This window comes from Lepisosteus platostomus, unplaced genomic scaffold (genome assembly GCF_059453375.1).
Source record: "Lepisosteus platostomus isolate fLepPlt1 unplaced genomic scaffold, fLepPlt1.hap1 Scaffold_30_H1, whole genome shotgun sequence".
Taxonomy (NCBI): Eukaryota; Metazoa; Chordata; class Actinopteri; order Semionotiformes; family Lepisosteidae; genus Lepisosteus; species Lepisosteus platostomus.
Genome location: NW_028291658.1, coordinates 316,953 through 332,835, shown reverse-complemented (window position 1 = coordinate 332,835; position 15,883 = coordinate 316,953). Strand labels below are relative to the sequence as shown.

General features: G+C 40.5%; 2 non-coding genes across 2 annotated transcripts; one reads left to right on the top strand and one right to left on the bottom strand.

The window, feature by feature from the left end:
• Positions 1 to 7,162: 7,162 nt before the first annotated feature.
• LOC148634797 (U4 spliceosomal RNA) lies at positions 7,163 to 7,304 on the bottom strand. The gene has a single exon (XR_015933415.1). It is a non-coding gene; the product is annotated as a U4 spliceosomal RNA (small nuclear RNA).
• Positions 7,305 to 15,263: 7,959 nt separating this feature from the next.
• Positions 15,264 to 15,336, top strand: trnar-ccu (transfer RNA arginine (anticodon CCU)). Its single transcript has one exon. It is a non-coding gene; the product is annotated as a tRNA-Arg (tRNA).
• Positions 15,337 to 15,883: the final 547 nt, after the last annotated feature.

Sequence of the window (15,883 nt, the reverse complement as noted above, 5' to 3'; positions counted from 1 at the left end):
GTTAATTGGAGAATCCAATGATTTCGAATGAATTCTGTATGCGTTTAAAGACAGCTATACACAGAAAACATGCAGGACACTTCTCATGATGTTTCCCGAGCCGAAACACAGTGCGTTTTTCCAAGCCATCTGACAAAGCCCGCCCACTGAAAACTGCAGCAGATCGTGTAAAGACGTTCAACTTTGTAACTACTGCACGCACGCACAGGAAGCAGAATAAATTCCTCTTTTCAAACTGTCAAAGGTTTGCTTTGCGAACACTGCAGGACATCGCACAATCGCTTTTGAACGGGGACAAACGATTTCTTATGGGGCGCAGTAAGTACAGACGTTTTAAAAAGCTCCACTCATGCCGACGATGCAGCATGAAGAAGCGCAACCTAACGTTTGCATTCCTAGCAAATTCCTTTTATTTTTTTTATAAATAAAGACAGTCTTGTTTAACAAACAACACACACAACATTTTACATTGTCAATTCAGTTCAAATCAATGTATTTCTATATAGCGCCTTTCACAACAAGGGCTTCCCAAGGCACTTAACAATGCAAGTTGTTAAGAACCTTGTGTCTAATATGCCGCCTAGGTAACGTGCTGTCTCTTTGAGGCAAATGTTTAAATCCTCTGAGTTAAGTGCTGAAGTTATAGTAGTCCTATCAGTATTGTTGCCTCCGATCAACAGATCCTCAGTTTTCTCAGAGTTGAGTAACAAAAAGTTTTCACACATCCAAGTATTTCCTTCATTAATGCATTTAACTAAAGTGATAATAGAAGAGTTGTCGTTTGGTGTAAACAAAATGTTTATTTGAGTGCAATCAGCATATGAATCAAAGTTCATATTATTTTTTCGGATTATCCTACCTAGCAGCAGCATGTAGAGAGAGAGAGCAATATTGGTCCCAGCACTGATCCCTCTGGTACCCCAAATTGAAGTGGAAACGTTGATGAAGCAGTACAATTATTAGATATTTGAACATAATGAAAACGATGAGTTAAATGTGAAGTAAACCACTTAAGGACGGTTCCAAATAAGCCAACCTCAAACTCAAGTCTGTGTAACAAAACAGAGAGGTCAACCGTGTCAAAGGCAGCTCTAAGATCTAGAAGCACAAGCACTGTTGCATTCCCCGCATCAGTAGCTAAGAGAATATCATTTACGACTCTTGTTAATGCAGTTTCAGAAACCAGACTGAAATTTCTCAAGTATATTATTTGAATCCAGATACGATTGACGTTGGGCAACAACTATTCTCTCAAGACTTTTAGATTGAAATGGGACCTTTGAGAAAGGCTTGTAGTTGTTAAGAACTTGTGGATCCAAATTTGACTTCTTAAGGAGCGGTCTAACAACCGCTACCTTAAATTGATCAGGTACAACGCCTGACGCAAGCGATGCATTCATCATACTAATTATAGGTCCTGCCAGTCCTTCGAGGGAATCTTTGACTAGCTGAGTGGGGATGGGATCTAGCGAACAGGTGGTTGACTTTGTCTTACGTCTGTGTTCATGAGTCCACCATAAGAAGAAATCTGAACAGGAGCGGTGATCATGCGAGGTCACCATGGAGGAAACCACTGCTCTCCCCCCCAAAAAAACCACCACTGCCCCTCTCAAGTTTGTTAAAGACCACATGGATGTTCCACAGCAACTCCTGGAACAATGTTCTGTGGACAGACGTGACAAAAGTTGAACTTGTTGGTAAATGTGCACAGCGTTATGTTTGGAGATAACAAAACACTGCATACCAACTCCAAAACCTCATCCCACCTGGGAAGCATGGCGGAGGCTGTACGGCTTGCAATCATCGAGGGACCGATGAATTCCAAGATGTATCAGGAAATTCTACAGCAGAATGTCAGGGTGTCTGCCTGTCATCTAAAACCCGAAAGACGCTGGGTCATGCAGCATGACAAAAACAAAGGAGTACATCAACAACAGAGTGGCTGAAACAGAAGAAATTCCGTATTTTGGGATGGCCAAGTAAGAGTCCTGACCCCAATCCCATTGAAGTGCTGTGGCATGATCTGAAGCAAGCCGTTCAGCGCAGGACATCCCAAAAATATACATGAACTGAAACAGTTTTGCATAGAGGAATAGGCCAAAATACCTCCTAACCACTGCTCAGGTCTGACCAGCCGCTACAGAAAGTGGGGGTTGAGGTTTTTGTCATAAAGGAGGTTCCACTAGCTCCTTAATATAAGGGTTCACGTACTTTTTCCATCAATGACCTTGATTGTTTAAACCATTTGGTCAATAAAGAAACAGCAATGTCAAATGTTGGGCGTGTGTTGTTTGTTAAATCAGACTCTCTTTATTAATTATTATGACTTAGATAAAGATAAGATCACATGTTAGGAGCCATTCATGCAGAAATCCACATCATTCCGAAGGGCTGTTTACAAAATTTTTTCTCCCAACTGTATGTGAGAGAAAAGCAGAGACGCTCACTGAGTAAGGTGGGGTTGTAGCTTTGCAAATCACAAGGCCATTTGTACACTCAAAATGGGACAGGAGCACCCCAGATGGGACTCGAACCCACAATCCCTGGCTTAGGAGGGCAGTGTCTTAGCCATTAGGCCACTGGGGCACACTGGGTGGGGTCGATCACGCTGATGAAGAGCCAGTTTAGTTTTCCTTTGCTTTTTCAAAGGGATCCCCAAAATTAGGGAAGTTAGGCAGCAGAAGGTTTACTGTGACCTGAGAAGGACCGGCATCCAATCACAGTGATACACACACACACGCTCTCACTCATCTGAGCTACACAGCTACCAAGATGATCTCAGGTGTGCCGAGCTGGTACGGAACATATTGAACTGATCGACAGCGAATTGTCTCTCAAACAGGCTTTTCACCTCTGAGCTCCCTGACTGACAGTGATCAGCTACAGATGCAGCCATTCAAAGTGAGCGGTACAGACACGTACTGCAGGTAAGATGACACGGGGTACCGCGGTGCGTGATTGGTTGACCGACAGGGGCACTCGTGGTCCATTGGTCTGTCGTAGAAAGACTTACTGTAAACGTCTTTACTGTGCCCGTTGTAGATATTGAATTTTACCACTGAAGGGAAATCTTAGTAGCTGAGCATAAAAAGAATAGGAGCATACTGTAACGCGTGTGAAGGCCATAAACGATATTAATTTTGGAACATAAACATACAGTATATAGCTGGTCTTGGTACTTTAAAGAAAAAAATACACACCAGTATTCCATTTCTCCCTAAACATTGTAAGCTTCGAAGTCTTTAACTAACGTGATACCGGAGTCAACAAGCATACTTTTAGAATTTGATTAAAAGGGAATATAATATGGAATCGCGTATCTAAAGAATTTAATAACGGTATGATTATATCCGTGTACTGCGTCAGGGCTGTGTAGGGCTGTTTCGCCTGCCTGTTCATGCGAGCTGTCTTGTAGCCGACTGGTCTAGGTGCGTGACTATCAACTGGCAGGTTGTGTGTTCGAATCCAGCTGGTGCTGGACTTTTATTTTAACAAACATTTCTTCGAAAAAATAGGTAAGCTATATTATGGACAATCAATTGACTTTTATATTTCAAAATATCGCAACATGATCGATATTTGCGATATTTTGAACATATCTTCCCTTCTGACAGCGGTTCCTGCTTCTAGTGTGTGTGCGTGCAACAGAGTAAATTTTTATAGAGAAATGGAGGCTGGACAGTATGCGTTACAATATAAACATTTATATTGATTTAAATCGTGTTGTGATTTAAATCGCAAACGCGTGTTTAATTATGTGTTTTTTAATCATAATCAGGCTAATGCATTTCTACATTTTCTGTATGAACCAGCTTAGAGGTTCATACAGAAAGACAGCTTGTGTTTAAATTGAGTGTAAGGTAATTTATGCTTCTAAAGTCATGGTCAGCATTTATTATTGTACTGTGCTGTAAACTTTTTCTGTGCCTAGTCACATTATTTTATAGCGTTTTTATTGCGTTATTAAATCCGGTGGCGCTGTGTGTTAGTTTCCTGACTCCCATTATTTAAACTGCGACACTGATCATTCATCTCTAAATAAACTTTATTTTATATAGTGTTTTAAGCGAATAGGTAATTAGATTGCTCATAAACCTAATCGCTTTTTCTACATAAACACAGCGTGATTGCTCTCTGAAAATGCTTTTCCTTAAAGCGATTCTATTGAGGGAGTAGCCCAGCTACCACTTAACACTGTACTTCCTACTTTGAATACCTGTGAGACCGGTTTAATTTGTCACAGCCAGCACTCCAGGAGTTCATATTGCTTGACTAATTTTAAAAACTAAGTTATAAATGCAAACGCTTCCTCGGTGCGCTGCTCTGGTACGCCGGGTCTTACACAGTGCCTGTCGGCAGTAAGCGTTACCATATACATACCCAACACTGCTTGTACCCATCTGTCATGCAAATAAAACACCTTGAATTGAATTGAATTGAGGGAGAGAGGGGGGTAGTGGGACAGATATACTGTAGACAGACTCAAGGCAAATAAGATACTTATGGGTACGCAGGCATTCACGACAGCAACATACGAAACGTTTGCACGTACTGTATAGTTAAGTTATTACTTGGTTTTCAAAGTGCAACGAAATACAATATTGTTGTTGCTGCTGTTCTGGTTGTTTTTATCCCGTAAAGCGTTTAAAGCCACCTTTAAAGGCGATATATACAGTGCCTTGCGAAAGTATTCGGCCCCCTTGAACTTTTCAACCTTTTGCCACATTTCAGGCTTCAAACATAAAGATATAAATTTTTTATTTTATGTGAAGAATCACCAACAAGTGGGACACAATTGTGAAGTGGAACGAAATCTATTGGATTTTTGAAACTTTTTTAACTAATAAAAAAATGAAAAGTGGGGCGTGCAAAATTATTCGGCCCCCTTGCGTTAATACTTTGTAGAGCCACCTTTTGCTGCGATTACAGCTGCAAGTCGCTTGGGGTATGTCTCTATCAGTTTTGCACATCGAGAGACTGAAATTCTTGCCCATTCTTCCTTGCAAAACAGCTCGAGCTCAGTGAGGTTGGATGGAGAGCGTTTGTGAACAGCAGTTTTCAGCTCTTTCCACAGATTCTCGATTGGATTCAGGTCTGGACTTTGACTTGGCCATTCAAACACCTGGATACGTTTATTTGTGAACCATTCCTTTGTAGATTTTGCTGTATGTTTGGGATCATTGTCTTGTTGGAAGATAAATCTCCGTCCCAGTTTCAGGTCTTTTGCAGACTCCAACAGGTTTTCATCCAGAATGGTCCTGTATTTGGCTGCATCCATCTTCCCCTCAATTTTAACCATCTTCCCTGTCCCTGCTGAAGAAAAGCAGGCCCAAACCATGATGCTGCCACCACCATGTTTGACAGTGGGGATGGTGTGTTGAGGGTGATGAGCTGTGTTGCTTTTACGCCAAACATATCGTTTTGCATTGTGGCCAAAAAGTTCGATTTTGGTTTCATCTGACCAGAGCACCTTCTTCCACATGTTTGGGGTGTCTCCCAGGTGGCTTGTGGCAAACTTTAGACGAGACTTTTTATGGATATCTTTGAGAAATGGCTTTCTTCTTGCCACTCTTCCATAAAGGCCAGATTTGTGCAGTGTAAGACTGATTGTTGTCCTATGGACAGACTCTCCCACCTCAGCTGTAGTTCTCTGCAGTTCATCCAGAGTGATCATGGGCCTCTTGGCTGCATCTCTGATCAGTCTTCTCCTTGTCTGAGCTGAAAGTTTAGAGGGACGGCCAGGTCTTGGTAGATTTGCAGTGGTCTGATACTCCTTCCATTTCAAGATGATCGCTTGCACAGTGCTCCTTGAGATGTTTGAAGCTTGGGAAATCTTTTTGTATCCAAATCCGGCTTTAAACTTCTCCACAACAGTATTACGGACCTGCCTGGTGTGTTCCTTGGTCTTCATGATGCTCTCTGCGCTTTCAACAGAACCTTGAGACTATCACAGAGCAGGTGCATTTATACAGAGACTTGATTACACACAGGTGGATTCTATTTATCACCATCAGTCATTTAGGACAACATTGGATCATTCAGAGATCCTCGCTGAACTTCTGGAGTGAGTTTGCTGCACTGAAAGTAAAGGGGCCGAATAATTTTGCACGCCCCACTTTTCATTTTTTTATTAGTTAAAAAAGTTTCAAAAATCCAATAGATTTCGTTCCACTTCACAATTGTGTCCCACTTGTTGGTGATTCTTCACATAAAATAAAAAATTTATATCTTTATGTTTGAAGCCTGAAATGTGGCAAAAGGTTGAAAAGTTCAAGGGGGCCGAATACTTTCGCAAGGCACTGTACTGTAAAACCGCTGATTCTGCACAGTGTACGAAGTAAATTATTTTCGCAGTAATTAATTTACACGTGTATAATAAATATAGTAAATATAATAAATTAATTACTGCGAGAATAATTTACTTCGTACACTGTGCAGAGTGCCATATACTCCTAGTTGCGGCACACACGATACATACAGTAAAAAGCCTCAGGCACTGTGTTAGATGTGTTTTCGACGTTATATATGCGTTTATTCATGTCGTCGATTTTACGGTTGCAATTCGACGTTGATTATACGTCGAGGCGACGTATATATACGTATAGCCGTATTTTCGCCGTAAATATACGTATATTCGACCAATCAATGCCCACTGGGATGTTTCCCGAGCCGAAACAGTGCGTTTTTCCAAGCCGTTTGACAAAGCCCGCCCACTGAAAACTGCAGCAGATCGTGTAAAGGCGTTCAACTTTGTAACTACTGCACGCACAGGAAGCAGAATAAATTCCTCTTTTCAAACTGTCAAAGGTTTGCTTTGCGAACGCTGCAGGACATCGCACAATCTCTTTTGAACGGGGACAAGCGATTTCTTATGGGGCGCAGTAAGTACAGACGTTTAAAAAGCTCCACTCATGCCGACGATGCAGCATGAAGAAGCGCAACCCAACGTTTGACAGACAAAAGCCGGGCGCCGCTACGAGCAATATGAAATCAAACTGACAGCACACGGCGTTTCGCGCTGACACAAAAGTAATCTCGACAGACGCTGTTCTCTGCATAACGCTGAAAGAGCTAAAGAGCGTTTCTGTTGAGACGTAACAAGCTCGTTTCTTTCTACCATGATGTCACCATGACAAAATCTGTCTTTAAACACCTTGCTCAGTCTCTGACGAGACTGTCAAAAATTGCTTTCGCCGATTCTATTGCAAACCGGTGGAAGCGGGGTATTGGGAAAAGTTTTCAACTAGCAATAATCGCGCCTCGGCTAAACCTCACAGGCTACGATACTGCCACTGCGCAAAGCTGACGGTTGCCAGGCAACCGCGGGGATCCTATGGAAATCGTTATCAATCGTCTCATGGCATGTCGTTGCTGTAACGCTTCATATTTGTCGTCTTCTTCTTCTAGCTTGAGGTTTTGAAGAATTTCATGACAGACAAGGGCTCCGTCGGGAACAAAGGGCGTTGTGAGAAAACCGTTGCTTATTTTCAGCAGCAGAAATACAACCCTTTAAATACAAGATGAGAGAACAATGACGAAGGGCATGCCAGGAGGAACTCATGCACTACAGAGGAAAGGGGGCGGGCATGTACAGTTCACATTCAAGCCACAAGTACTCTTCTCGGATGTTGCACAAACAAATCCTAACGTCTTGAAAGCATTGCAGCATGTTTGTGTCCCACTTCCCGTGGCTGCAGGACGACTGACACGAACGGACAAACACAATCTGTGGCGTTTAGCGTGACATAGTCTTGCAGGCATCGTGCTGTCTCACTGCAATACTATACCGCTGGAGGAAACAGTCCATCTGACCATGAAACTCATTTGAACGTCTAGCTACAGCAACTAACAATATCATGATTTATTCAGGATGTGTGGAATCAGCACGTCCCGGAGACAGCTTCCGAAATCGTGAGCATTCTCTGGTGTCGAACTGTGTGTCGAACTGGGGCCTCACTATTTGCATATGTGAGGCTCCAGTTATACATCGAGTGTTACATTAAATGACAAAAATGAAGAGAGTTAAAGCAGCTGGAGAGGTTTTCTTACAACTTTTGAGCTGACACAGTTTTGGAAAATGTTTCCTTCACGCTGCACTGTACCACATAGGCAGCCAAGAGTCTCCAAAACAAAACAGAATGGACAGATAGGAGAAAATTCCCAGTCGTCCTGAAGCTCCCAAAATCCAGCACTGAGCGTAAACAAAGTGTCTAAGTAGCATTGGAATGCTAACCCTAACCCTAGCTGGAGTTTGAGCAATCCAGCACTGAACGTAAAAAGATGAGTCAAAGTAAAGTCTAATCGGATTAGTTTCCTTAGAGCTGGTTCAGAGTTTGCTCAAGAGTTTACCTTTCACAGATGCGCAAAGAAGAATGTTGGGGGTGCACGCTTCAAGGCGCCTTACAGCTGTAGGGAGTGATTCGAGACGATTCGTGGCGTGTGCTCTTTCCCATATACCGTACGCCCCGGGGTGCAGTGCTAGGATGACGTACAATACCGCTTGGGCACGTAACGGCGTTATATGCAAGTGCGGGACGTGAGGGTTTTCGTTTGTTCGTTTTGTTTTGCTCTGTTCTGCTTTGCTTTGTTTTGCTTTCCATCGCGTTGGTAAGAGCGTAAATAAAAAGGCGATTCCTGCGTCTACCACTAATGTAAGAGCTATTTCAAGTGCGGCGTGGTGCGGCTTTTCAAATGCTCAACAGGATGACTTCGCATGCACGCGTGCTTTCATGCAGTCGTGTGTGCAACCATGTCCTCTTACGTGCAAACGGGCGTGGTTTCATGTATGCAAAAAACTTTCCTGGGCTCTTCTGAAGCACATAAAATTATTTGGAGATATACCTTTGTCTTGTTTTCCTCTTAGGCTCTAGAATTGATAACTTTTTTTTCATTTTTGGCATTTTTCATCATTTTCCAGAAAGTGGTTGCAAGCCCGATATCATGCAAAGAAACTTCAGGATTCAGGGACCAGTCAATGGATTTTTTTCAAAGTTGGATTTTTGCACTCTGTGGACCAAGAGATGTTGTTCTATAATGTTTTTTTTTTTCAAATTTAAAAATATCATTTTTTCATGGAGCTTTGAAGGGGATGGATTCACCCTCCTTTAGCCAGGAAAGAGCTCCAGGAGCCTGGGTAGGATTCTAGCTTTCTCCCCTTTCAGGCACCTGGCACAGAAGACATCATTTTTTTCCTTAAAATCTTTTTTTTTTGTGTTCCTTGTTGTTCCAAACTTAATTTTAATCACTTTTAATTAGAGATTTTATTAAAAATAGTGCAAAAAATGACTAATTTCACAAAAAATAATGTAATATAAAACGGATGTTTTTAACTTTATTGTAGTGTTTTAGAAACTAATATGTCTTCAAAAATGGTTGTTTTTCACTCCTAGGAATGAAAGCTGTTGTTATATGATGTTTATTTTCAAATTTTGAAAAATCAAAGGATTCTAGCTTTCTCCCCTTGCAGTAGACTGGGCAAACGATTTTTAAAATTTTTTAAAAAGAAATAAAAAATGAGATATAATGATGTGTTCCTGCTTAACTTAGACATTGCACGACTTTAAAACCTATAAAAATGGGTTACGAGAGTTAAAAACCACTTTTTATGCGCGAAAAATGGGTGATTTTTCTTCCTCGTGATCAGCTCAGAATCTCTGTGTACGCTGTAAGGTTTTTACTTCTTGATTAAACGTTTAAAATACACGAATTTCATAAAGACAACACACGTTTCGAAGAGAACAAATCCCATTCTTTTCTCTTCCTGTTGTGTGAAACTCATCAGCAGGTCTTTTTTTCCCAATCAGAGGCTCTGAAAATAGCGTACCGCCCACTGCGCTCCGTCAGAGAGGGGCGCGGCACCGAGAGAGGGAGGAGGCGCGGAGCGCAGCAGTACAGAACGAACGTTCTACTGCCTGGAGCGCTTATGGCAGCGATCGCGTCTGCATTTATAACTTAGTTTTTAAAATTAATCAAGCAATATGAAGCATCTCTTTTTACTTTTAAGTCACTTAATTATCATTAAGCACAGCTTTCTCACCACCTAGACTACTTTTTGATACCATCCTTAGACAAAGCAGAAACTTCTTGTTCTGTCTAATGACATTACAAGTGGAAAGATTACAGAATTTAATCGTCTTTAATTTTGTTACGTTATACATTTTAGAAACGTTTCATCCATACAAACACCACAAAACTATTCTCGATTGTATTTCTGAATGGTATGTTACACTTAGTTCACTGTTTTAATTACACCTAATTAAGAAAGTTAGGTGTTAGCATAAACTATTAGCAATCAATATTAAATTTAGCACTGTAATAAGTTGTTGCACTTTCCCCCGCATCTTGTAAAAATATATTTTCATTGTTCAAATATACATTAAATCTGACTATCATATAATAAGTTAAATACAAAACTAAAGTTTATAAATAATAAATTGTATTAACTAAAGAGTAGGATGGCACAGTTGTTAGTATGCTTTTTGTTTTGTTTCTTTTTCATAAATACAACAGTAGTACCTGATGTCTCAGCGCCTTTCAAAATTAAATTTTGCATGCAAACCTGTGAACTAGAAAGATAACTAAGATATCCATCCATTTATAATGGTGGCAAAGTGGTCAGCATTGCTATCTTGGAGCACTGGGGTCCTAGATTCAATTCCTGCCATCCTGTGTGTGTGGGGTTTGCATGTTCTCTCTGGGTTACATGGTTTTTCTCCATATGTGTGATATGACTCCCTCTCGCACTCCAAAACATACTGGTAAGTTAATTGGTTTATGGGAAAACTGGCCCTGGTGTGTGTGTGTTTGTGTCTGTCTGTCCTGTGATGGACTGGCGCTGTGTCCAGGGTGTATTCTGCCTTGTGTCCGTTGCTTACTGGGATAGGCTCCAAATCCTCTGTACTGGATAAAGAGATTAGAAATAGATGGAACTATACACAGTGTTAGAAACCCACTATGAAATGGCAGCATCTCACTGAGAATAAAATATTTTATAGTGCTGGCCTTTTCACCTCTCTTGCACATCAGTATCCATACCTAGTTATTTAAACAAATTACCTCTAATTATAAACATCTTAATATGCTGGCTCTGTGGATCCGCATCAGCTATGTTTGCCCATTCCTTCAATTCATGTGCATCCAACACACAGTTCAATACTAGTAACTGCACAAAATCTAAAATACAATCCTCATTTCAGTATCTATGTAAACATACAGTCTGTTAACTTCATCATCTTCATCAAAAGTATGCCTAACCCCATTAGGAAGTGTTCTTGTTATCAGTGTATTCCTTAGCTTTCCCAAAATTATCTTCTTCTTACCAACATCTCTAGTCTTTTATCCTGCAATAACTCAGCCAACACTTAAATCCCCAAAAGCTGCTTGTGTTAATTTCTTTAAATCACAAATATCATGTGTAAATACTGGCCATTTAATACTCTGCATTGTGGGATAATAGTTTATTTTAAAGGGAACTAGAGAAACTAAGAACTAGAGAAATTAAGAAAGGCTTTTTTTCCCTAGAATTAATAAATGCACATCCTGTTCACTGGGGAAATTAAATCCACACTGAGCAATCTTCAATATGTTCAGAATATGACAGCGAGAATCCTATCAGGGATGCATTACACCTGTTTTCAAGTCCTTGCACTGGTTACCTATCAGGTTTCGAGTCAACTTCAAATTCCTCATCCTCATTCTGTACCTACAGTATATGGCTTATTATCTGTCTACTCCCCCACCTTTGTCCGTCTGACTCTGGTCTTCTAGCTGTCCTCAAGAACATCTACATTCTGTGGGTGACAGGGTCTTCTCTAGCTGCACCCCAGAGCTCTCAATTTGTATTCCCAGTGATATCAGTCACGTACCCTGAGTGCATTTAAATCTAACCTCACAACCTTTCTTTTCAGAAGACTTAGTGTCTGTATCTGCTTCATTTTCTAATTTTGGTAGCACCTCTAACTGCTTGTCTTTCTTATATGTATTTACTTTGTAATCTGTGGTCCTTTTATCTGTTTTTACATCTACTGTATTGCTTTGAGATGCCACCTTTAATGGTAATATATAAAATAAAGTTTTTTATTATTGTTATAGGGAAACATGATCAGATTTTCCCTGGTTCAGAAAAAAAGATCTAAAGTATACTAGTTTGTCACTCTTCTCATTCCCTTTGCTAAATGACTTTTCATACTAATCTGATCAATCTAACTGCCAGTTTTCTGTGCTTTCTCTATCCTGCTAGATTTGCAATTATTCTGAAAATGTTCATCTTGAAATAACTCATTTCTAAATACCCTTTTCACTGTTAACATCTTATAGCAACTCTGCGACAAAATATATACTTAGCTCAACCTGACAGTTCATCCTGCTACCAACATTAAATAAAACAAATCTTAAGATTTCTATATGTATGTCTTTATTTAGTGGTTTCATTAGTGACAAAGGCTAAACTTTCTTGGAAAAATGTCTTTTATGTGTTGCGGAAAAAACTGACTTGCTTTAACAAAATATGTTTACAAGTCCTTTCACCTGGCAGTTTACCTAAATGCCCAACTATCTGAGAAGCCCTCCATGAAACCATAGTTGCTATTAATTCATTTAGGGCTCACTGACAGAATTGCTGTTTTTTATGCATGCTAATTTCTGATTCCTCACTCTGTTTCATGTTTATAGATAAGACTATTGATCGCGAAGGTAAATTGATGTACATGTTTACATGTTCTTTTGTAACATACACCTTTTTGTGATTTTTTTGTATATCTAAGCAAGTGTTCCTGCATCCCTCTTCTGCACTATAGGCATGGCTTTTATTCTGTTTGCTCCATTTCTAAAACTTTTTGCTCATGTGCATTTTTGTATTTTTTTACACCTCTAGCACTTTAACGTCCTGAATTTTCATTTGCCTTAATTTGTAGAATGAATTTGAGTTTTAGCCTTAAAAATCTTAAGTTTTCACTATCTTTTGTTTCTTGTCCTACAACTGTTATTATTGATCACCATGACTTCATTCAGCCTTTCCTGAACGTCTATGACAGGCAGAGAGAGTGCTGTTTCTGGTGCGATCTATTGCAGCTGACATTTCACTGTTTTAAATGAACAAGAAATTAGATTGCTCATAAATCACTTATTCTATATAAATACAGCGTAATTGCCCTCCGAAAATCCTCTTTTTCTTGTTCGTTTTAGAGACCTTGATCGAAACTGATTTTAGATGTCAGATAAGATTTATTTTCTCTTTATTTCCTACATTGCTTTGTCGAGATTTTAACTTTATATTTAGGCTCAGATTTCAACTATAAATCGTACACTAATTAATAGCAGTAAATACTGATGTTTTGCTCCCTCTTACCACAAAAATATATATGTTTTGTAGCTGGGATGAACTTTATTTCGTACGCGTAGCTACTGCGATTTGGACACGAAGCGGTTAAAGATGGCGGCAAATCAGGCACCCAGAGAGGGGGGGGGGGCGTCTTCTCGCCTCCATAACTAAAATGCCAAATAGGAGTGGCTTAAGCGACATACACAGTCGTGTAACTGACAGTTTGAGGTAGCCTATCGTGTAAATTTCGCTTTGTTGCTGATAGGTTAAGCTTTCGAAACTCTGCCCCAAAGTCATGTGACTGATTTTTCGCCCTGTTTCGTTGGTTAAACGCAATGATCACAAGCACCACCATGGTTACTGGGATGTGTAGTTTTTTAATTCCGTTTGAATTATAACTGTACGTACTGTCTTCATATTTGGCCAGGGCTTTAAAGAGAAGGCGCGCCAAAAAATTTCGGTGCCGTCGTCTCCGCTTTAAAGGTACCCCCGTGCTGGAAGAATTTGACCTTGGAACGTTTGCCCAGCGTACTTGCAGGCTTCGGACACAGAGAACCTCATGGTTTTCCTAAAAATCATTTTTTTATGTTCCCTGGTGTTCCAAACTTAGTTTTAATCAATTTTAATTTGTTATTATGTTAAAAACAGGGTAATAAATTTCTAATTGGACTATAAATAATGTCATATTGTCTGCTATAAAACTGATGTTTTCAACTCTATTCTAGAATCAACTAATAGAGAATTGAAATTATAAAAGGGCATAAGAAGACATTACCAACAACGACCACAAGATGGAGATATTGTCTAGAGATTACCAACAACGACCACAAGATGGAGATATTGTCCAAAGAGGCAAGGAGGGCAAAGCCGCGATAAGGTAAAATCATTTTTTGAAAGAGATTGCTGTCAGAATGCACATCCGTATCCCAGACAGAATCTCTAGTAAAATATGATCATTTGTGAAACAGGCAAATGAGTGTCTGCTACAATATGATTGCTACATATCTGCATTTATTGGTTTTTAAGGAGTAAGAGTGCAGGGGGTTTAAACCTGCGATCCAGTGTGTTGAAGTATTTCACAACACTACCCCTAGCACATCTGGAAATAAATCCTCATAATGATTTTTGCCCTGGGCATGTACCAAAAAATTAGTGAGCATATATATATATATCACTGTGTTGAAGCTAGAGAGACAGAATACCTGCAAACACATCCTAAATACAGTGTTCCTGCACCTTTGATCTCATCCAGAATGTATCGTTTTTTGAAAGGGATTGCCGTCAGAATGCACAACTGAATCCCAAACAGAATCTCTAGTCAAATATGATCATTTGGGAAACAGGCAAATGAGACTCTCAGGTGCCCATTGCTCATTTTCAGAAACATTTATGCAATACTTTCACCATGCGTTGAGCAATAGGGATTAAAGATACCAGAGGTAAGGTTTAAAAGTGATTCTGAGGTGTAACACATCAGCGATACAGCTAGACATCTGAAATGCGGGGTTTGAGAGCCCTTCAGGGAACACCGTACCCTAAAGTCAGGGAGCTCAGAGGTGACTTGTTCGGCTTTCAAATCATCTCTCCGTGGAAGCGCCGAGATGCAGCTGTTTAAGGCTTAGAAGCAGCTGACTGTTTCACTACCTAGCTGATCACTGTCAGTCAGGGAGCTCAGAGGTGAAAAGCCTGTCTGAGAGACAATTCGCCATCGATCAGTTCAATATATTCCGTACCGGCTCGGCGCACCTGAGATCAGACCTGAGATAGCCGTGTAGCTCAGATGAGTGAGAGCGTGTGTGTGTGTACCACCGTGATTGGATGCCGGTCCTTCTCAGGTCACAGTAAACCTTCTGCTGCCTAACTTCCCTAATTTTGGGGATCCCTTTGAAAAAGCAAAGGAAAACAAAACTGGCTCTTCATCAGCGTGATCGACCCCATCTAGTTTGCCCCAGTGGCCTAATGGATAAGGCACTGGCCTCCTAAGCCAGGGATTGTGGGTTCAAGTCCCATCTGGGGTGCTCCTGTCCCATTTTGAGCGTACAAATGTCCTTGCAATTTGCAAAGCTGCAACCCCACCTTACTCAGTGAGCGTCTCTGCTTTTCTCTCAATAGAGTTGGGAGAAAAACTTTTGTAAACAGCCCTTTGGAATGATGTGGATTTCTGCATGAATGGCTCCTAACATGTGATCTTATCTTTATCTAAGTCATAATAATTAATAAAGAGAGTCTGATTTAACAAACAACACACGCCCAACATTTGACATTGCTGTTTCTTTATTGACCAAATGGTTTAAACAATCAAGGTCATTGATGGAAAAAGTACGTGAACCCTTATATTAAGGAGCTAGTGGAACCTCCTTTATGACAAAAACCTCAACCCCCACTTTCTGTAGCGGCTGGTCAGACCTGAGCAGCGGTTAGGAGGTATTTTGGCCTATTCGTCTATGCAAAACTGTTTCAGTTCATGTATATTTTTGGGATGTCTTGCGCTGAACGGCCTGCTTCAGATCACACCACAGCACTGCAATGGGATTGGGGTCAGGACTCTTACTTGGCCATCCCAAA